The sequence below is a fragment of the Nomia melanderi genome, chromosome 9 (assembly GCF_051020985.1).
Source record: "Nomia melanderi isolate GNS246 chromosome 9, iyNomMela1, whole genome shotgun sequence".
NCBI lineage: Eukaryota > Metazoa > Arthropoda > Insecta > Hymenoptera > Halictidae > Nomia > Nomia melanderi.
In genome coordinates this window covers 7,910,215-7,932,899 of record NC_135007.1, presented here as the reverse complement: position 1 = coordinate 7,932,899, position 22,685 = coordinate 7,910,215, and the positions used below count along the sequence as shown (strand labels likewise).

The window sequence follows — 22,685 nt, the reverse complement described above, 5'->3', positions numbered from 1 at the left end:
AAAGGGACGCGAGAGTAAGAAGGCGAATAACGGGGAGTAAGGAAAAAGGGACAGAGTTTTGAAGGGAGAGCAGGGTAGAGGGACGTGGCTAGCAGAAGAGGGAGAGGATGAACTCGCGTGTACGAGTAAAAGAGTAGAGAAGTGAAAGACAAAGGGAAGAGAGAATGAAATACGAGCAGATGAAAGAAATGGAAGGGAGCAGCAGAGGGCTAGAGAATGAAATAGTAAAAGACAAGGAAGAAACGAGGGAGAAAGTGAAACGTGAGCAGAGAGGAAGAGATTAAACGTGCATGAAAGCAGAGGAGAGTAAAAATGCTGTGGAAGGTAGAGAAAGAGAGAGGGCTGGAGTGAAGTATGAGTAGAAGAAAGTAGAGAAAGAGACACGGTGAAAGTCAAGTTGAAAAATTGAAGGAAGAGAGGGAAAGGAAGTGAAATGCGGGTAAGAAGAAAGGATGGGCGTAAAAAGAGAAATATGGCGGAAGCTGCGAAGAAAAGCGTGACATGAGAGATGGCAGTGTGTAGAAGGAGAAATCGAAAGGACAGAGATGCGAATACGTGGGACGGAGAAAGATATTATAGAGAAGAAAGAGATGCAGCGACAACAAAAGGGTGCTGAAGAAAGGATAAAAAGCGCGGGATAATTCCTACTGGATGTGTGGAACCATTAAGCGCAACACGGGCACAACCCCGGATGGGCTTTTGGTGTGATCACATAACATTTTCTTCCTGTTTAAGTCTCTTGTGCTCTCGCTGCCACGCCAGCTCCACCCACCCCCGCGCAAAACCGTCACCCCTGTTTTTCTCTATGCTTCTACTTGCCTTTTCTTCTCTCTCCCCTTCTTCTTGCCCCCCTCCCCAGTCTTTTTTTGTTTTCTCTCCTTGAAAACGCGCCGTACATCTGTCACTGCTCACCCAACTTTGCATAAATTGACACTCACTCGATTTACTTCAACCATTGTCGTTTCCTTGCTACCGTTGCTTGGTGTCGGTTATAGCGAATTTCATTGCATTTCTATTCGTGGTAACAAGTAGCATATACATCTTTATTGTAATTATCGTGGCTGAAGGGGGATATTGATTGTACAGTTTCAAATATTTAATTTTTAGTTGTGTTGATAAATGTGGTATTATTTAGAAGAAGATGGATGCTGGGAGTATTCTCCGTCGAAAATATTTTCAATTGAACTTTCATTTTAAACAGTCTTGTTCCTATAATAGATGCAGTTAAAATATTTTATATAAAATGGTTGTGATTAATAAGGATAGTTACGATGAAAATAAAGGAATTGTAAATTACTCATAAATGATCGAAAATACTGAATGCTATGCACGTTGTAATGATCGTAAAATTATCTCCATAATTTGGGTATGTGTCTGTTGATCGACATTCAAGCTTATCAGACTACTTTACCGGATTAGGAACCAGAGTCCCCTGTATAGGAGCTGATTGCACGTGCTCAGATTGGAAGACACAGGAGCGTACCTGGTCTGGCCTCTTGAACGAGACGGAATTGGAAATTAATTGGTTTGTCGTCTGCAGATTCGCTCTTTCACGTTTTGCAGTAGACCATGGATCATCGAGCTACCTATGGAAATCAGCTTATCGAACAATTGCAAATTCAATGTGGCTTAGGAAACATTTAAGAAACATTTGAAACATTCATGTATTAACTTCATTATTGAATTTCGAACAAATATTATCCAACAAAAGAAACATTAAAGCTTAAAAAGACGCTATATCTTTGTACTAATTTAATTCATATAATTCACATACTTCTCATTAATTATACAATAAGCGACCTAAATTTTCAGAACAGTAAGTAATCAAAAAGCTTTATAGAGATTACATTATCACAGATACACTGTATTCAATAAAAATTGTACAATAATTACACTAGACCGAAGGAAATCCTACGTGTTCAATAATAAACATTTATGAATCCTGATTCTAACGATAGAGAACACATTATGGCAGTATACACGAGGAATCATATCAGTCAAACAGTTTGGTAACTTATTATACGCCGTAACAAAATAGAATGCTCTTTATCTAGGACACTTTTAAACACACTCGCCCGTTCAATTTGTCACGGGCAATAAAGAGAACGGTTATTACCGTTGCCGATTGTCAATGACTCATGATGTGACTCAAAGTATCGACTCAGTGAGACAAGGGCGAGAGACGAGCCCCGTGGTTTCCTTACGCGTCGCGAAAGGTCGTTTCTCGTCTTGTCACGCCGACTGCTCACGGATTTCAGAATTTATCAGCGCGGGGGATCGTTTCTACAAATACGGCTCAGATATCATATGGGGTGCATATCAAGCGTCATCCCCTCAATGATCAGGAGACTGCGGAAAGGAGAGCACTCGAGGCTTCCGAGCATGAAAACGAAGGGTGAATACGAGCCCGATGAGAACGGGAGCATTGATTCAAAGTTCTGCGCTTCTTTCGTGTTCGTCGGTTTTTGTACAAGCATTAACTGCATTTTAAAAGCGAGTCGCATGAGCAGCGGAAATTAGGAGGATTTATTACAACCACGTAATTCTCAGTATTTTTTATTTACTCCTTGCATGTCTATGGCGTAGAAATTTGGATTTGAATTAAGTAAAGTAAATGTGTGTGATAAATATTCGTAAAGGTAACTTATATACGTAATTATTAATTTGTTATGGACATACTAATGTATGGATAATAAATATTTTAACAAGTGTATGTAGATTCTGAGCACGACTCTATTATTCGATTTTTGTTTCTATAAATAAATTTTGAATTAATTTTTAATATTCAGTATTGCCTTATAATATTGATTGTTGTAGATTGATATTGTTATTATAGATCTCTGGAGGTATATCATTTGTTCGAGTTATTGTTAGAAAACTGAGTATAACTTTCATTATTAGTATACGGATATAATTTGAAGTGAATCGTTGAATATATTGAACATGATATAAAGTCTATTAGAAAATAGAAATGTTCTATGCATGTGTATGTTTCAATCTTAATATATTTAGATTAGTTTGAAAAATTCCATGAATATTTCGATGAATGATAAATCCAATAATAATGCAGTGAATATTTGATAAGAAAATTCTTTCGTAGAAAGTTATCTTTAGTAATATCAAACGTTCAGGTGTATATAATTTATCAATTGATTTTCAGAGGTTGGTTTTTCACGACGGTGCATTGAAAGTCGACTGCACCTACAGCTGCTTTGAAAGCCGAGTTTGGGGTAGTGAAAACGCTTGAATAGTCAATCGGTAATTTACTGATCAACTAATGGCTAGAACGCTTTAAAGGACCTTTGAGACCTAAAATTCATTCGGCGAATAACTCGAAAGTGAATCTAATAAATCTTCCGCCCGGGATATACCGAAAGAAATAACATACTTGCATAACATTGAAATAGTTTCTTAGAGACATTGGGATCAAGTATCCCAAATGCTTTTAAATCACTAATAGATCGAAAAGAAATCAATAAATAAAAACAAATTTTAATTATAATTTTTTATGATATTTCTTTCCAAATTACATACTTAAAATATAACAAAACAATTTGATCTCACAGAAATTTGATAACTTAGAAAATCGACTGAAATTAAGTAGTCATAACTTTTATGGAATTTTCTGGTTTCCTTTGAAATATGAAGCTTCCACACAAATATCTCTATTTTCCGATTTCTCTTTTATTTCTACGAAACTGTACGAGGGCAGTATATTTCATTTTCCATCATAGAGATTGAATCAACAAGAAAAAATTGTATCGTAACATTTGCTGACGGTCTAGTATTTTTTTCTGTTACAGTCTGTGCTTTTCCAGCTCGTGAAAATATGTTTCGGTTGCCATTGTTTTCCAGAATCGAACTCGGAAAAGTTTCGCGGTGGTTCTATGCGGATTTTTAAAATATCAAGTGGGTTACGTCGCGGGAACATGGCACTAATAAAAGTCTCCAAATTTTTATATGCATACCGAAATTCTATAGTTAAATAAACTCTCACATGCAAACTGGAAGAGAATAAATAAGCACATTTAAAATGAAACATACTTGACAGTACTCATTTCTATTTAAAAATAAATTTGTATAAAAACTCGATGAATCTCACAATAGCAGTCAACCGAAGAAACAGGAAAGCTGTTTAAAATAAGTGTACAATTAATCGTTCAATTCGAAACGGTTGAAACTGTACGAGGATTGTACAAGCGATCTCCGGATGCGACAACAACATGGTAGAGGGGTTAAAAACATTTTGTGATGGGATCGAAGCGAAAAAGGAAAATCGAGTAATTTGAACGCAACGTGTCCACGCCGGTATTAAATCATACATGAGCCTGTTCAACAAGCGTGAACAAAGAAGTAGGGAAAAAAAACAATTCTCGAAAAACGCGACAGAACTATGTTGTGCGCCGAGCTCGAAATAAAAGCAAAACGTTGTAACAGAGAGGACGAATGACGAAAAGCTCTTCGAAGGTCCGCGCTGCGCTGGTTTTAATCCACTATTATGAAATGCACTGACGTCTGACAGAACTGGCCAGATATCGGAAACGCTGGACGGAAATTAAACCGATTCTGCTCCTCGTGTACTTCGATTTCGGCCATCTCCGTTTTTCTCCCTCTCCTCCCTCCCACTCTCGCCCGATGCTCTGCAGATATGTATTTATATGAAGATTACGAGACTCCGTGCAACGATTTCGAGATTGAATTCGCTTGATATGCGCGTCGAGCGACGTTCCCCAACGAATTTAAACAGAAACATCGTTTACTGTTTGCCCGCGAACCGTATTATTCTAAATATTCTGTTTTTGTATTGAAAGATAGTACGATTCGTAAAATAAAAGAAACGTCGTGTGTCCACGTCGAAGGGAATTTTTCCATCGACGAAATAAATTTCTCTCGTTTCCTGATCTTCGTCAAATATCAAAATGGAAATTCACGATCTACTGCAGTTTCGAATATAAATGAAACGGCATTGCTGCCAATTTAATCAATAGTATACCACTGCTCTAAAGACGTTTAAAGTAAAGTCAATGCGGTATATTAAATATAAGTTGCGAATAATTCGAAAATGTCACCACATAATTTAAAAGCATTTATTTAAAGTACATAATATGAAAGTAATTAATCGAAAAATATTTGTCCAATTCCTCCGTGATACTAATGAAACATTTCATATTTCAAAATTTCAATCGACCATCACGTAAACTAACTTTAAACGGTAAAGTGTTGTCGCGAGACACCCGTGTATCAAAGTATCGCGCACGTTAACCCCTTTAATGTAGCAGAATATTGTCCCAACAACTCATCCTTCGCTGTTATCGTCGAATTATTTCTCATAACAGTGTGGTAATTTCTCCTGAGACAGAAGCGAGAGAAAAAAGGGCGAGTGCGGGAGGAAGAAAGAAAGAGGGAAGGAAGGAAGGAAGACAGTGGAAGCGGTCCCTACGAGAAAATAATTTTCCACCCCAGCCGTGATATAATTGTTACTCATCCTCTGGTCCGCCGCATCGAATTTCAGTTAGCCACACCACCACGGAAATAGACAAGTGACAGAGGTACAGCGGAATTTAATTTTGTTTCGAGATGCATGGGCCCCAGCCTCTTTACACGTATACATATGCATATAAATGTGCATGCGAACGTGTACAGGAAGGAGACACGTGTATACGTGTTCGTCGTGTGTATGTGCCGCCGTGCTTTGTTCGGTTGCGCGAGCTTTTAAATGAAATCAATTATCGTGCACTCGCGAATAATTATTATGCGGATGGTTTGGACGAAGACGAAGAAATAATTTTGATGCCGCGGACGACTGTCTGATTGTTACTCTTCCGCTCGTTATATCGCCCTCTTCGGTCGTCGGAATACACAGGTTGTTTATTGTAATTGAAAAGTGAATGGGAACTTTGTGACGCCGTCAAGAACGCTCTGTTATCGTTACAATTAAGTTATCGAAATTTAGTAATAGAGACGACCTGCCTATGTCGCGCGCTTTGTTAATTAATAACGAGCAGGCGAGTCACAGTAATATCGCAGGTGGCAGTAACAAAATTTTGGAGAATGAGATTCGATAGAACGAATGTTTCTTTAAAGCTTATCAACTTCGAAGATTTTTAGCTTGAAATCGATAGTAAATATTTAGGAAAAAATATTGCCTATCCTAATTAAAAAACACATACTTTGTGGTTAGTTATAATTTTACAATATAAAATCATAGAAGACATTAAGAACTGAAGGTAGTGCTATAGTTCTGCATTGATAGCAAATTGTGCTTCCATTACTTACATTATGTATGTAACCGAATTCAATGTGCTTCATCTGAAAATAATTATTTACAATGCTTTCTCTTTTAGTAAGCTTGCTTTTGACGAATTATTTTTAAAAAATATAATAATTCTAAACACTTCGGTGGTGATACAGTTATACCCCGCAGTGTAGAACGTTCCTATATTCTATTCCATAAAAATAGAAGATAAGACGACCATAGTAATTCCACGTGAAGCTCTTTAAAGATTCAAATCGCTTTCGCGAGTGTTGAAAAATTTTCAATCGGCGATCAAATCGATCGTGTAATCAATCACTGTTTATTCGGGGTTGTGTGAAATCCGTGTGCCCCTGGAAAACATTGTTGCAGAATGGACGGTTTAGAGCGGGAACGTTTTCCGCCGGTTAGCGAGCGTACACATGGTACATAGTTAGGTAGGGTCGGCAGTTCGAAAGTTTGAACGCATCCCATCTAGAGCCGATTAATGGACATATCCGATATTGCACGGCTGCATGCGCGCAAGTATTAAATGTTACAAGCCCAGAAATAGCGTGGGCCCGTGTACACGGCCGCTTACACGTGTTTACGTACCGTGCCGATTTTCAGGGAAAATAGCCGGACTTACAACTATACCGGCAAGGGAAGGTTGCCATGGGAATAAGCCAGCGTCCTCTAATAGAGATGGATTTCTGCGTCGAAGACCTGGCCGTATGACAGACAAGCTTTGGAAATTCTGCATCGAATGCCTACGTTGGCTTCCACGATTTTAAGCGTGCTCACCACCCTCGAACTCCTCTCTTTATTCCCGTCGTTCTGTGACACACGAAACATCGAGTACAATTTGTAATAGGGACAAGTGACGTCTGACTCCGATCTTTGCAATCGGTAGACGGGAATCGATGGGTGTTTTATAATTGTAAGATATGGTACTATTGTATAAAATATAATAATATCGTGTGTTTAATGTTGTATAAAGGATATTCCTTGTTTTCTGAAATTAGCATAGATACGGTCTATCACTTTGGTATTTGAGAGTTGTTCATTAATATGTTGACTACTACGATGCGGCCATCGATGACTGGAATTCCTAAATTGAAAAACTGGTGTTAAATCAAAATATTTAGTTACGTGAATAATGAAATAATAGAGTAATTTAATAGCTGTGATACTAAATCAGCAGTTAATTCTAGTATTCCGTTTACCTTTGTTATGAAAGAGTAAATAACATTATACAAAACGCTTAAAATTCTCATGACGGTCAACGTGTTAATGAGAATTGCATGGATTAAGAATGTTTTTCTGCAGTTCTTCTTGTGAAATTGAATACATTTTATTGCTTCGAAAATACTGATCAATGATAATACGAATTATATAGATCAAAGATAATCCTTTCACAGTTTTTGCTGTGAAATGTTTAATCTGTTGATGCGAGTATACCGATTAATGGATCCACCAGTGGTTGAAATTGCGTAGATTAAGGACATTTTTTATGAAATGAAACGCGTCTCATTGCTTTGAGATTCTTGATTGGTTGATTATTGTTAGAGACTGCGTCGTTTATTCTCATTGTGGATTTTTATTGTAGAATTTAGTGCACTTTATTGGGAATAATCCAATTGATTCGGTTACATGCGATGCAATGGTAAAAAATGATTGGCTGCTGCCCGATTCTATCACAGCATTCATTCTACGCGATCGAAACGAGCGGCCGGCACTTCGGCTGAAACGCCGGGGCTATTTATCGGCGTAATAGGGCGAAACGGTGCATCAGTCATCAGCTGATTGATACGTCGGCAGTTGCGAAGGGTCTTTGGGTGGTCTAGGTTTCTCTCGTAATGCGCGTATTTACTACACGTTGACCGCAACACGGAAATATTCACAGCTATTGCAAGAAAGATTACTCATCACACACTTTCTAAAACCATTGTAATTAATATATAAATCTTTTGAAAGAAATACGAAGATAAAATATGATTCTTTTTAAATGAAGTATATGAAACATCGAGAGATAATTGTTTCGAAATAAATGGTTTGGAAAAATTAAAGTACAAAATAAATCTTGACAATTGCAGCGCTTATAATTATTTCCAGTGATAAACGTGAAATAAAGAATATGATTCATTCCCGACTATTTTATTATTCACCCTTCGCGTGACGAATGTGTACCGCCAAATAATTAAATGATGATGTAGCGATATACCCAAAAAGCGCATGTATCCTAGGACTAATGGAATTACGAGGAAAAAAAAATGTGGAACAGACGTTAGAAACTGATGGCGGCAAACGATCTGATAATCGAGTTGTTAAATGTATTAAAACGTTTGACATGATGACAGGTGTGGTAGATGGGGGTGCAAAGAGCAGCGGAATTGCTTCTGCTATTAACTTCCGGATATTTGTATTGGGCTCCCTGCTGACAGCAGAACTATTTGTGTTACACCCACAGTGACTCACGCCTTCGGGAACTTTTGCGTGATCCATTAAAGAAATTCGATCTGGCACGTCGAGTGCCGGCGTGATTGTCACTCCCTTATTCTAAAGTTTTCATCGCGGCATGCAAAATTCCTTCAGAAAGCTTTTACGCATTACGCAGAAAAAATATGATGATTAGAGTAACCTATTTTTTCCAGAAAGAATAAAGAAGATAAAAAAGAAATGATTCTTTTTTAAAGAAGAAATATCTTTGCCAGCCTATAGAATAAAATGGGGACAATTGTTCTTACTTCATTTTTTCAGTTTTTTTTTTGGGTTAAAAGTCTAGTTTATAGAGTTAACGAAAGTTTTGTTATGTATCTATATGATTTAAAAAAAATATGTATTTCTTTCTTCTCTATTGAAAATAAGTATTCACGTATTTTTAGAAAATTGTAATTGACCTACAAACGGTGAATGAAATTTCCTTATATTAACCGAGTTATCGGATTGCATTTACACATTTGTATCGATTCCCGGGCCCGAGTGTTTGTGTAATACTTCAAAATGGGTCACTAGTGACACGTGATTATGACGCAAGACTAGGTTTACACGTACCGTCAATCCGCTACCGAGTATGACACTAAATGAACTCCAACCTACAATTCCACATAGAAGATCCAGCTGAAAGTAATGTATTTGCGGTGTCGCGGGATTTGCTACGATAATGGTTTGTGTGAAACCAACCTAAATGTGTAAAGCTCGTTGGAAACACCGGTGGACCACGCACAGCAGGGCGCAACAGTATTCAGCCGCAGCATTATGCTTTAATGACTTCTAAATATGATGTCCGGCAAGAGACTTTTCATCGTTATTACAATGTTTGACATCGTTAACAGCAACTTATTACATTATGAAACGTTATTATCATCATACACTATCGGCAAACTGGTAAAATATAAACATTTGCAGCAATTACTAGGGTATAAATAAATACCGTAGTTACATTATTTAATATTGAATGGTTAAACTTACACAAGAATTTTATCATATAAAATTTCATTCAATAGCATTTGAGTGAGATATTCTAAAATACCTTCAAGACATAAAGTTCCAGACAATGCAACCTTCCTTTTAAGAGTAGGTTTACTCGTCAATTTTACGCACATCGAATTATATAAACATTATTTAGTAAATATTTGTAATTACTTACTAGAAAACCTGCAATTTTCAACATCTAAACGAACAAACATCAATTCTTCTAAGAAAAGTAAAATAAACTGTTTAATAAGTATCCCTAGACCCAGTGTTAGATACCTTCTACCTTCAAAGATAGACACTTAAGCATCAATTCGCTTCTCATAAATCATACGTTATCCCTGCTCTCCCTTTATCAGTTCCATTCCCTTGGAAAGGTCCAGTAGTTCCGCGTGTATGCCAGCTCGTAATTCCGCTTTCACGGGGGCGAAGTATAAGAAGAGGAAACGTAAATTTCCATCCGAGTCGCCATAGCGGGCCAGCGACGGAGGACCCTCTCGACATTTTGAATAGTCACCGGACGGGGCGAGAAGTCATTATTCCAGCATATTAGACAAGAATTTAATAACGCCGCTGATATGTTTCACTCCAACAAAACCCCGGGAACAAGAGAGCTTCTCGGCGGGGGCTGAAAATATCTCGTTATAAATCACGGGGTTCACCTATATTCGCATTCTAACGAAAAGCACCGAAGATTCCATATATTCAGTGGGATCACTGATGAAAACAATGGACCGGATTATATCGTGTGTAACCGCGAGCGCGCGATGTTCCGGCTAGAATTTATGTTAGGCGCGAAAAGGTCATCGGGCACAATCCCACGGAAAACTTTTCTTATTACACTGATTATTTCAAGCTTAACACGTTAGAACAATTATCCGGTCGGATCTACGTTCGCCGTAAATTCGACGTCATCGCCGACGAACGAGAGTCAAACCGCGAACAATCGAGTCGTAAAACTTCTATCGAGCGTTTTATTGAAACGATCCCGAACGCCCCCGTTCGCGGCTGCCCTCCCGGATCCGCGGGAAATTCAGGGAAGAAATATTTCGGGCACTGTTTGTTTAAAATATTTCATGGTTAGTTCATGAAATTTTCATGGTTAGTTCCGCGATAAACATGTGACAAGATGTATGAAGCTGGATTATTTGATTTATATGCTTCGTGATTTAGGTTTTATTATTGCAGTGACGTTTCCATGAGAACTTTATTCGAATATCGAGACCGGCAAGTTCTGTTCGATAGTGTTATCTCAAGATTTCGAAGATGAGTCATGCTATAAGAATGGAATCCACGAATTATTGGGAACGGGTCATAATAACAATGGAAATTATATTATTCGGTAAACATTAATAAATGCTTTGAAGATTTATTATCTGTTTTTAAAGCGGTACATTATCTATAGACATCCTAAATATAGGTAAATTTCAGATATTGTTTCCTTAATGACTATTAAGTAAAAGTTTCTTAAGTGAAAGTAACCTTCCATTTTATATTTTTTCTAAGCCGAAATGTTACAAAATGGCGCAGTTATTCGCTAGCTTCGGAACCCCTTTCCGTAAAATACTCATTGTTATCTGACTCGATTGCAAACAACTGAAACATCTGAAGATAAAAATTTGTATGGAATTATAAATAGAAATATATTATTTAAAATTTTAATTAAAAAACGGACACAACTTTCCAGTAGAATATTTGGTACCGCTTTGTTCTATCCCAGTCACTTACTCATGACTCACTAAGCTTCCACCACTAGAAATGGAAACAAAAAGGAAAGCGAAGGTAAGGAGAATAAAAAATCACATCATCTTTCAATATTATAATTTTTATAATATTATAAACCTAACTCAGAACGTATTTGTATAAGTGACGGTGACAGAGCAAAACAAATTCAGAATATTTCAATCAGAGCGGAAGATTATACAAATCCTCAAACACCCCTCACGTTTTCGATAAATTCACCGAAACCAATATATCAGCCGAAGATAAGCCTCGGTAAAAACTATCAAGAAGATGTTCACGATTAATTAACTCGTGAATTTGGTTCGCCCCGTGCTGCCTGGCCGACAGGAATAAAGCGGCGGAGCAAGAAGCTAGGCAGCCGAGTCGAAAAGTAAACCCCCTGATAAGAATGGCTGCTCCGTTCCTTTTCAGGCTTATAAATTCCGCGGAGCATCGGCGCGGGCACAATGCAACATTGATAACGCTTTACGCGCACGTGCGCGCATAAAATTAAAAGAACATCTTAATGCAAGAGGTTCTTCGAGTCGAAGACATGATTTAACGTAGACGAAGTGGATTCGAGGAGGCTGGACGTGGGGGTGGGATAGAGAGTCCTCGTTCCTCGAGGGACGACAATAATTAGGGAACCTCCTTATAATAAGAATGCTTTATAATAAGGGGAAACGCGGTGCCTCGGTCTCTGTTTCTCAGCTTCTTTCCCCAGACACGGTGTTTCCAGGCCGGCGTCTTCGGCCTGGCGCAGTCTTACGACGACGAGTTTCACGGAATCGCGGAAGGCGGTCGCCCCGTTCGCTAATGATTTCCACAAATTGTTGTAGACCGGGCTTAATTACATTTCGCAACAACATGGCCCCGCGCCATGGATCTTCCATTATCTCCGGACCGGGGATTCTTTCTTAACTTCCCTAATTGGTCGTTAATTCTTGTCCGCCTTTATGTATACACCGAATGCTGGTGTTCCGAATCGCTGGAAGAACCGTCATTTACCCTCCCAGTAGCATTTATGAACACTGCCGGCCAAGGACCTCGATGCAACGGTCCCCGCGTCTTGAGAATTTTTTCGAGAAACGATTTCGAGGTGGCACGACTCTTTTCAAATCCACCCTTGACTGGCTTTCCGCCGAATCAGATGAACGACTCTTCCGATGATCGTGTAAGGAGGTAATTGTTTCTTAAGAAGTATCGTTTAGGTAAACGTTTTTCTCTTTGTTGCTCGATTATCGGTATGATTTTTGTTTTTTGTCGGAATCGAAGTGAGAATTTTTGCAATGAGCTTGGAGTAGATAATTGCATTTGGTTGATAGCAGAGATAAATTATCGGCGGTGGAATAAAATTGTGCTTAATATTGTTGTCTATAAATTTATAATTGAAGCTGTGAATTCAGGAAGGCGTCTGTTAGTATATTACGCATTGACAGCCGTTGACATCGGCGTACGTCAGTTTATATTTATTCGTACTTCATCATTCGGATTTATGGTTATTATTGCTGCCTGGAAAAACCGATGTGGCTGTATATATCTTATCACGGGTTCACTATTAAATGTATTAAATTTCGTTACTCGTCAATATATTATTGGGTTCTGATGTTTTTAAAAGGTAGTTTTTATGAATTCGAAAGATTTATTCAATTTGATTGTTTTTGTTATAAATATTTATACTCTTTTTATATTTTGGATCATTTTTGTATTGAATTTGATTACAACCATTTTTTTATTCGATGGTTGGATGGATCGCTTGTGCGTCGAGATGTAATTTATGTGGTGGTTTAGAGCAAGAGCACAGAGACTTGTGCAAATCAGAGGAACTAGGATACGTTACTCGCTCGTTCGCCAGTTCGTCCCTCATTGGCAGAGTACAGATGCACCATTCATCATGCAAATTTTTTTCTATTTGCTCTACCTCCTGTTCGTCATCAACGGAGAACGTCTGACATTCTATCCTAACGACCAGAATCGCGATCGCTTCGAGTCACTGCTGGGAGTCGTTCGTGATTTCTTGGTTCCAGAAATGGAACAAGACGCGAAGGAAGTAGATATAATTTCGTATCGAATCGAATTTCTCTCGGTACCTTTATTATATTGTTGGTATCACTTGTTGCCTGTTTTCTATATTTTTATTAAATCTCAATGACCGAGGAAATAAATAAGTGATATTATATTTTGTATTTTTTACATGATGTTACAATCTTTATTGTCATTAATCACCATGAATTTGCGAAGGTTGAATATTATAATCTAAATTGTATTAAAAATTTAAGGATTTGTGGAATATTATTGATTTATAGAAATAATTAACAAGTGTATACTATAAATTTTGCAATTTACGAATACTTTTATTACTCTTGATAATAACGTTATCTTTAGTACTATGATAGTTTCTTGTTATTGCTCTATCAACTTGTCTTCAAACTATGTTATGCATATTCCCATATCGTGTCTCTGATTACGTTAGTCAACACTGGTGCCCACAGTACCTGTCAATGTAGCCCTTTGCCGTGAGTGAAATTTTGCATAAGTAAGTATGCGCTGTGCCTGAAGCGATCTACACCATCTTACGTTGGATGGTTATGTTTTCATTGCTATAGATATAATTACGTAATCTAACATGAGCATATAAAACGAAAAATATGTTAAGGAATGAATTGTCCAGTGTGAAGAAATCGATTGTGTTGGAAATAACTATTTACTAAGTTTGAAGTGAAAGGAAATTTCATTAAATCAGAAAAGTAACAAATTGACACAGAGTACTTAACAGTAATAATCTAAATTTTTGTATCTTGAATGACATTAAGATTAAAACTTTCGAAGTTCGTATTTTCAAACTGGAAGTTCAAACTGTGAATACTCAGTCTTCAAATTGAAAATTCAAACTTCAAAAATCATATGATTCTATACTAAATTCAAATTTTAAAAATTCGAGGTTTTAAATTGAATTCAAAATTTAAAACTTCCGTAGTCTTAAATTGAACTCAAATTAAAAAAATTCTGTGGCGTTACATTGAATTCAAACTTCAATAATTTCTACTTTCATATTGATTTAAAACTTGCAAAATTCGATGGGATCATCATAAAAATTCTTGCTGTGTTATTACGGAGTTTCAAAGCTTACATTATACTCATCGACGAGAACATCGGCTTTCTCTACGCAAGCTTAGCCGATCGTAAAAGCAAACGATGGAGAACGAGAACGAGAAAACCAGAGGTAAATCTACGACGCGGGCTTGTGCAACCGGGGTTCCACGAAAGGACGCACGCATGCATGCCACCGGAAGCCTTTCGGAAATTGTTGGTAATATTGACGCTGAGAAAATACGAGTTCTGTGTGCGTTTAACTCAAACCCGGAAGTTTTCCAATCTTAATTATCATTAGGAACGATACCTATCAGTGTATCTAAATGAAATGGTTTATTGATTTTATCAGTTTGAAAAATATCCTCATCTACTGATTACTTTCATTTATACTCGTGTTCATAAACATTATCGGTAATGCAGTAGTATTTATTTCCCACATTAATTTGATGTAAATTAATCGGCGGAATCTAGCAAAATTAATGAAACTCGATCAGTATCATAACATCGTTATGTATTCCAAGTAGAGATAGCGAATAGTGGTCAGGCACAATCAGTTTATATTCCATCGTAATGCCATCCAATGAATTTCCATGAGTAATTGTTCAGTTGTCAATGGTCGTAATTAGAATAATTATGAAATTTATAATAATAACAATCATTAGAGTTGTAATAGCACATAGTAATAATTAAACTATAACAATTTTAGTGACGTTCAAAACATCAAATCTATTGAAAGTTAATAGACTTCCACTTTATGACGAGTTTATTAAAAATAATAATTACAAATCTAATTTCTACAAAAACGTCGATTTGTTAAAAGTTCCACAATAATTAAGTTTTTATACATATATTTCCCTTTCGCATTCACCTTGCTCAATAAACATTTCATCAAAAATAATCCCCACTTAAAGCACTATCATATAAGTAACTTTATTCGATTTCAAATATTTCTTCATTCGAAAGAAGCCCGTAATATGGAATGTGAATCGTACAATCCTCCTTGTCCAAACGACATATAAAGGAGAGAATACCCATGGATAATCAGTGGAGCATATTTCATATTCAGCGACCCGTAACCTCGCAATCTTCGAACGGGATAGGACGGGGCTAACTGGCTGGACGCTTCCGAAATTGAATCCACAATCGAGTCGCCTTCTCGTCGCACTGTAGCGTTTGCATTGATTTGAGTAAGTGGTCGATGTCCACCGGTCTCTTCTCCTCGTCCTTTTCCTTCTCTCCCCCGTTTATTCCGTTCTAACTTCGTTCCACGTGCCCCATGCTCTGCACATCCCCAGGAGCATCGAGATCCTTTGCCCGTTGCTGGGTACTTCACTCGACTTCGGTCACGTTTCCTCATCCTAATCCTGTTTGGCGGCGGTAATGCGTCTACGTATGATTCTTTTACTAAACCATTGCGGCTTTGTGACTTAATTGCACGCTTGCACTGAAAGAGGCTTTAACACACTCTCCAATGGCGTTGGTCTAACGCACCACTTTAGAAAATCGGTTTTTACCGATTGTCAGAATTTTTCTTGGAAAAACAGAACATTATTCAATTGGAGACGTATATTTTGTATTAAAAACTATTTGGGTTATTTTGTGGTATCTTTTTTTAAAGTGGATCTTGTATTGGTCGTATGAAATAATCGTGAAGAAATATTATAACTTATATTTGAAATGCCTAGCGTGTAAATTACATTTCGATCATTTTTAAATTAATTTAAAATGCATTTTATCTATTATTTAATCAGAAGCTAGTATGAATTAATGTTTTGGTACCATTTTCTCGAACAATCAAAGAAACTTAATTTCATAATTGAGTGAGAGAGTTTTTAATCCACCAACATAATGAGTTACAAATTATTCGTCCCGCGATAGCCGGCTCAGTAGATCGGACACGTGATTTAATTAAATAAACGGTCGATTCTTACCAGCAATTACGGAGTCGCGGGAAGATCCCCGTAATAACCTTGGGGAGATAAGTTCACGAAAGTTTTCTGGTGGTTCGGCTGAAGCAGAGAGTAGGCTGATAGAGGAGAATTCGAGGATACCGAAGGAATCAATTAAAAATGAACGGCAACGAATTATTAAGAGATACTGCGACTAAACCGTCCACCTAGTAAGTTTCCTGTCGGGGAACGGTCAGGAGGGGAAAGTTTCGAAAGTGCTCGAGAGAGGGAAATAAGTTTGAACTTCGTACTTCTGTTACTCAAGACACCTGTGAACAAACAGACGCGTCTACGGCAAATTAAAACTTGTCGCTTCGCTAAGTTGTCGTCCGGCAAGTTTTCCGCGTTATACGTTATTTCAACGATGCCGGCGTCCAATGTTCCGACCGGTTGTATAACTTGCACAAGATAAATACGAAAATTAACGTTCAGCAATCCCTTCTCGATGTCGCTAAGCCCGCTAACTTTTATGTTGCCGGAAATGTGCACGAACTCCGGCAATCAACGTTGGGAGTTTCTAATATTTCTTTAATGTTTCTGTTTATCCGGAAAAATACATCGAATTTGCATACCTTGCGGTAGAGATAAGATGAGCTCGACGGAAATTTGTGTGTAAGCAGCAATTGGAAGTAAAATTAAATACGTTACGTCTCGCTTTTGAGAAAAGTAGATTAATGAAAATGTATTAAATGTATTCGATTAAGTTGCTTATGCTTGTTATAAAGTTTATAAATCTTGTTAGTAGTTCAGTATAATATACTGTTTTTAAGAAGCTAATAACACTTAATACATCAACCAAGAGACTACGGTAACAGATAACATCTTAGTCTACATTTCCTATAAGTAGAAACAACAAGAAATGATCAGACACACCTGTTCTCGTTCTCAAAGTTCCTTACCAACAAAGAATCTAAAAACCTACTAGCTTAACATACAACTTCAAACAGAATTCATTCACAAGTGAATTCAACCGTTTAACAAAACATTCATTCGAATCCCACTAATCAAGTACGCATACCCCAAAAAGTACTTCATTATTCAAACTACCCATTAAATGTTCCCAAGCGACTAAAGGGCGCAATAAATACTCTTTTATGAATGAAATTCTAACGTTTCCACTTCCAACGGTTACACAAAGTAGATTATTAATCGCATAATAATCAACCAATAAAAGAGGAACCGTCTCGTTGAATATTCACCCCAGAGTAATCCCCGCTTAAAAGCGTGTTAAAGGCTGTTATGGCGGTAATTAGCATTTCGTAGTGGACGAAAATCTGGCCGAGGCAAAGCATTGCACAAAGAGCATCCGGCACACTTTCGGTTTGTTTAAGGAAACCGCTAGACGTGGTTGCGAATACGCGGAAGAGGCGTGGTAACCATCCGCGTCCCTTTTCTAACGGTGCGCCCCTCGTCGACGGCTCGAAACTCCCACCCTGTATGCACAAACGCGCCTCCACGGTACCCCGGACATGTTTGAGCCATTCGCACGCGAAATTTATTCATCGGCACCGCCGGCTACCGGGTGTCGCGCGGACTGTTTAGGGCTCGATGAAGAATTCACCGAACCGACGCAACACTGACCTGTCGCGTTGGCCGCACAGCTTCAACCCCTAGCCTGTTACGTCGATAAATTTACTCGACCGACGCCCCTCTTTTGCCCCACGGAAAATAATTAAAATTTGAGAAGTGGCAACGGTCCCATGGCCCGCGGTCCACTACGGTGAACCGTTTCCACGGTTTGTGTGACGATAAATATTTTTCGTTCGATCTATCGTCACGGTTTTCGACGCTGCTGGCCATCAAACCACATGTTTGGTGCCGGCTCGTATTGCCTCGGTATCGTCTCATCGTTCTGCGGTCTGAACCTTTCGCAACGGCCAGAGAACACGCGGGATAAAATAAATATTAACCCTCTATAGGTTGAATTTTTTTTGTGACTGTAATAAAATTTATGCAGTATGAAATTAGTAAATATCAACGTGTAAGTACGAATTAACAATGTATTCGATAGTTTCAATTATTTTATTGAAACGAATGTAGTTTGTAACTTTACAGTTACAATGATGTTGAATGTTCATGCTTGTGTGTAAGTTAAAGTTGATTAATTATTTAATTTTATAAAATTTAATACATTAAAAGATTCCAGTATATGAATGTGTGGGTTCAAAGTTAAACGGCTCTATAGAGTGTTAATTCTAGTGTTGGGGATGGTAGAAATTGAGATCTGAAGTTTATTTGGGAATGTTTCGTTGTGCAATGGAATTATAGAATAGGTTTATAAATGTTCAAAAACTCTGTAACTTAATCAGTAATGTCAGCTTAGTAATCGTTTAGTAATCTTAATATTTGCAGTTACAACTATTCTATATTCGAATATTCATTTCTTAATAGTTCCGGCAAAGGAAGATTACACAGTTAAAGTTTCCATCGCGCAAACAAGTACTTCGAGTTTTATACATTTCCATGTTTCGCGGAATAAAGAAACAACGAATGTTCGAAATGTTCGTTCCCAAATTACAGAGTTACCGATCGTAAGTCACTTAACCAATAAAAAATTTCAGTGAACGTGAATGTGACTTGAGAGGTAGAACAGGGTGATTTAACGAGGCAAGTTTGCGCGAAAGGCGGGCAACTCGGGCGAGGACGGTCTTCAGGAAAAAGGATTTTTTTTAAAGAAAGTCCAGAACTGTCGACGGGGGAGAGGGTGGTTGACTCAGACTACCTAAAGGCGCGAGTACACATGTCGGCGAACGACTACCACAATAGTGTTCTTAAGCAGCGCTCCTCGGCGAGGCCTTCTTGATTTTCAGGCGCCTTTCAGAAGCTTTCTCAGGCAAAGTACACGCCATTTCGGCATTCCACCCCAAGCTTCTTACACTTCTCTGATCTCCGCCCGACTTGTTTTCCTCTTTGTTGCTTTCCGTCTAATTATCGTCGTAACTTGTACGTTATTGTGCGATTCCTCTTTCTACCTCCCTCCACTGTGTTCATCTCTGATAAATAAAGCGGCATTCGATGGAATTGGAATAGAAAATGATTCCATGGAAGATGGAAGGAGATTTATAGGGATGCATTGTGCTGTGGAATTTATTAGCTTGACGTGATATTAGCAAAGATGAATGTAAGCAGGATTATATTACTCTTTTTAGCTGTGCTGAGATTTCTTTGGTACTTTCGAGTGTGTAATAATACTTTATTGGAGGATTTTAATAAAGAGAGTTTTATGAGTTTTCTTAATTTTTCTTAATGCATAAAAGGTTATTGTGGAGCAAGATTACTTTTCACATTTTCTGAATTGTTTTCGTGATTGTTTAAGGTGATTGTGTCTCTGCGATGCGTGATTGTTGATTTAAATTATGTATTAATAGTTGGGTTGTTGAAGGGATTATTAATTGGAGTTCCTTGAAATTCTTTAAACAGTGAGTTCTGGTAAATTGTTCTGCGATTGTTAATGATGAAATATTCAAATAGCTCATATTAATTAAGAAACAGACTTGAAATGTTTAAGAAATGTGTAATAATGCGTGAAAGTGAATAATCATGGTATTATGTACTAATATTACAATTCTACTGAATATATACTACTTTTCTGAGAACGAGTGAAATGAATGACTGCTCTATTGAATGAATCCTCTATTCGCTTCAAGTTTCCCGATATTTTGTCATTAAAACTCTCGAAACTTCAGTTTCCCAGGAAAAATTGGGGCGGCCAAAGAAGTGGGTACAGTGAAAATGGAGTCCGAAGTGGAACACACACATATACACGCGCGTCAGGAAAAGTGTACTCCAATTCTTAATTTTCTGACCGAATCAAACTATAAGAAGATCCGTTTGAAAATTCCTTACAACAAATCTTTTAGCGTAAGAAATATATTATATCAAATTGTTTTAAAGAATTAACGTGAAGCAACATAGTTTCCAATATAAAAATGTAAGAAAGTCCATAGAAATATAGAATAATTATAATAATTATAATCGAATAATAATCAATACACATAAACAAGTAAAATATCTGTAAACAAAATATTCACATATAGCCCTAAAAAAGTGGAAATTCGATTTATGAAAAATTATTGTTTTCTTCCATTAACCCCTTTTATAATTATACCTATCGACAGTTTAATGAAGCTATTGTAACAGGATAATAATACATTTCTATATTAATATTTTAAGACCGACTGTACATTCAATTTTTTCGAACAATAACAAATCAGAGAGGGACGGAAGGGTTGAGAGGGGTGAAAGGTACACGTGTTCAGTGGTGATTGCTACTACGACGTTGGTGCCATAGTAATGCTTTTCGAAGCCCTCTTATACGCATTCAGAAGACTTCCACAAGCTTCCTTGAAAACAACTGTTCCCCGTTTTCAAGCTCTTGTGAGTATTTACTCTATAATAGCTTGTAGTACGCACTACGGAATTTCGCTGCCTTCATTGTTTCCAACCCTTACCAGTCTTGAGACGACCGGAAGGAACTGACTTTAAGTCCCCTCCCCTGCCTCTCCGACCAAACTGTCTTCATGATTTCACCTTATTATACAGAATAAACCCTTTTGGAAGTTAGACATAACCTCTCGCCCCTCTCATTGCAGTAATTTGACGGGGCACATACTTAGGCGAAATATTATTTCCATAACAAGATATGCTCCGGAAATGAAATCAACCTTCATTAGGAAGTAATGAAACGGATGAAATTTAAGCATTTCTGCTACTGTATATTTACATCCATCATTTATAAAATATAACAAAAGTGTTGCCTTTGTTTCGTATTGAGCAAAGAGCAATTATATTTAGCTACTATAAATTTTTATATTAAACCCCGAAATTTTAAGTCGCAACTTTTAAGTTACTCACAGTTATAAACGTCTAAATTCAATGTTGAGAAAACTTCATTTGTTTCGAAATCGTAATATTCTTCAAACTTTAAAAATCAGCCACGCGCCTTCATTTTCTAAGGATGCCTGCACGCATGCATTTAATTTGTATTATCACATTAAACGGTCGTACAAGTAACGTTCTTAAATATTCGTACCCTTCATTAATTCACTTCCTACCTGTTTAAACAGTACACAGAATAACTAAGCGGAAATTAAGATTATCTCTGTTTACTCCCAAGAAACTCGTCCCCGGAAAGTTTAAAGTATTCATGAACGATACCGTTTCGTTTCGTTCCGTTCCATTCCCGACTTTCGCGGTTAAGTAAAATTCTTTCGGTTTAATGGCCGAACGGTACAGGAGCGTAAGAGGTAACTAATTTCGAGGTAACCCATTCGAGGTTCGCGAAGGTTATCTATTTCACTCCCGTAAATACTGAACAGTGTAACAAGCGGGCATGAACTGCACGACCACAGGTTATCTGGACAACACCTCTTTCCCTTCCCCGCAAACATTTGCGGGGCTGGGATTTAATTGCCTCTTCTATTTTGTGCGTCACGTACGCAGCGATTTGCGGCCGGACAATCCCGCGATATTAATTTTCCCGGCCGCTTTGCCGACTAATAAAAGAACCAAGAAATAATCGCGATTACGCTTCCCCTGGCCAGACCGTACCCTGGGTGGACCGTTTAATTGCAAATCCCTTCGATCCGACCGCGAGATACGAAATTTAGATTCGAATCGTAGCGGTATTTTTGGCGACGCGACGTGTATTCCACATTTCCCTCCTTTCTTTTTCTGATGCGTCCGTTCCCTGATTTTACCCAACATTGTTGCTGCCGACTACAAGATGGATACCAATATTTTTCTATTCTATTTATTTTGGAACGTAAATGCATACAGCATATCTGTGATTCGATGGAAATAGGATTGGACATTCCTTACTTGGATATTCTGCTTTTATGCGGATCACGAAGTTCTACTACTAGAGAAAGAAATGTGTAACGGTACGAAACGAAACGATTGAAAGGTTTTGTAATGATTCTTATTGTAAGGATTAAATAGTTATTAATTATTTGCACTTCGCAGACTCCACTAAAGTATCAATTATAGTATTCAATATTTTAATAAACAAGGTTGGAAAATCTACCCTAGGATTATTGGATTTACTAGACATATGAATTTTGCTCTAAGAAAGAACATAAAAAATCTAAAAAATGTTACAGTACAACATACTATAATCATAAAAATAGCTTGGAATTGCTGGTAAGTTACAAAATCGGTTAGAGTGTTGAGGGTTAAATGAAAACTTAAATTTTCAGAATTGAATTTTTTCATTC

The 22,685-nt window shown here is 37.5% G+C and overlaps 1 protein-coding gene across 10 annotated transcripts in view; it reads right to left on the bottom strand.

The window, feature by feature from the left end:
• LOC116427769 (EGFR adapter protein) overlaps positions 1 to 22,685 on the bottom strand; it is a 211,405-nt gene that overhangs the window by 99,466 nt on the left and 89,254 nt on the right. For 2 of the 10 annotated variants that reach the window (XM_031978516.2, XM_076370976.1), the window contains exon 2: positions 6,848 to 7,069. The exons of the other annotated variants lie outside the window; for them this stretch is intronic. The gene's annotated coding sequence lies outside the window, so the exon portion shown is untranslated. The remainder of the gene's footprint in view (positions 1 to 6,847; positions 7,070 to 22,685) is intronic. 10 annotated transcript variants of the gene reach the window in all.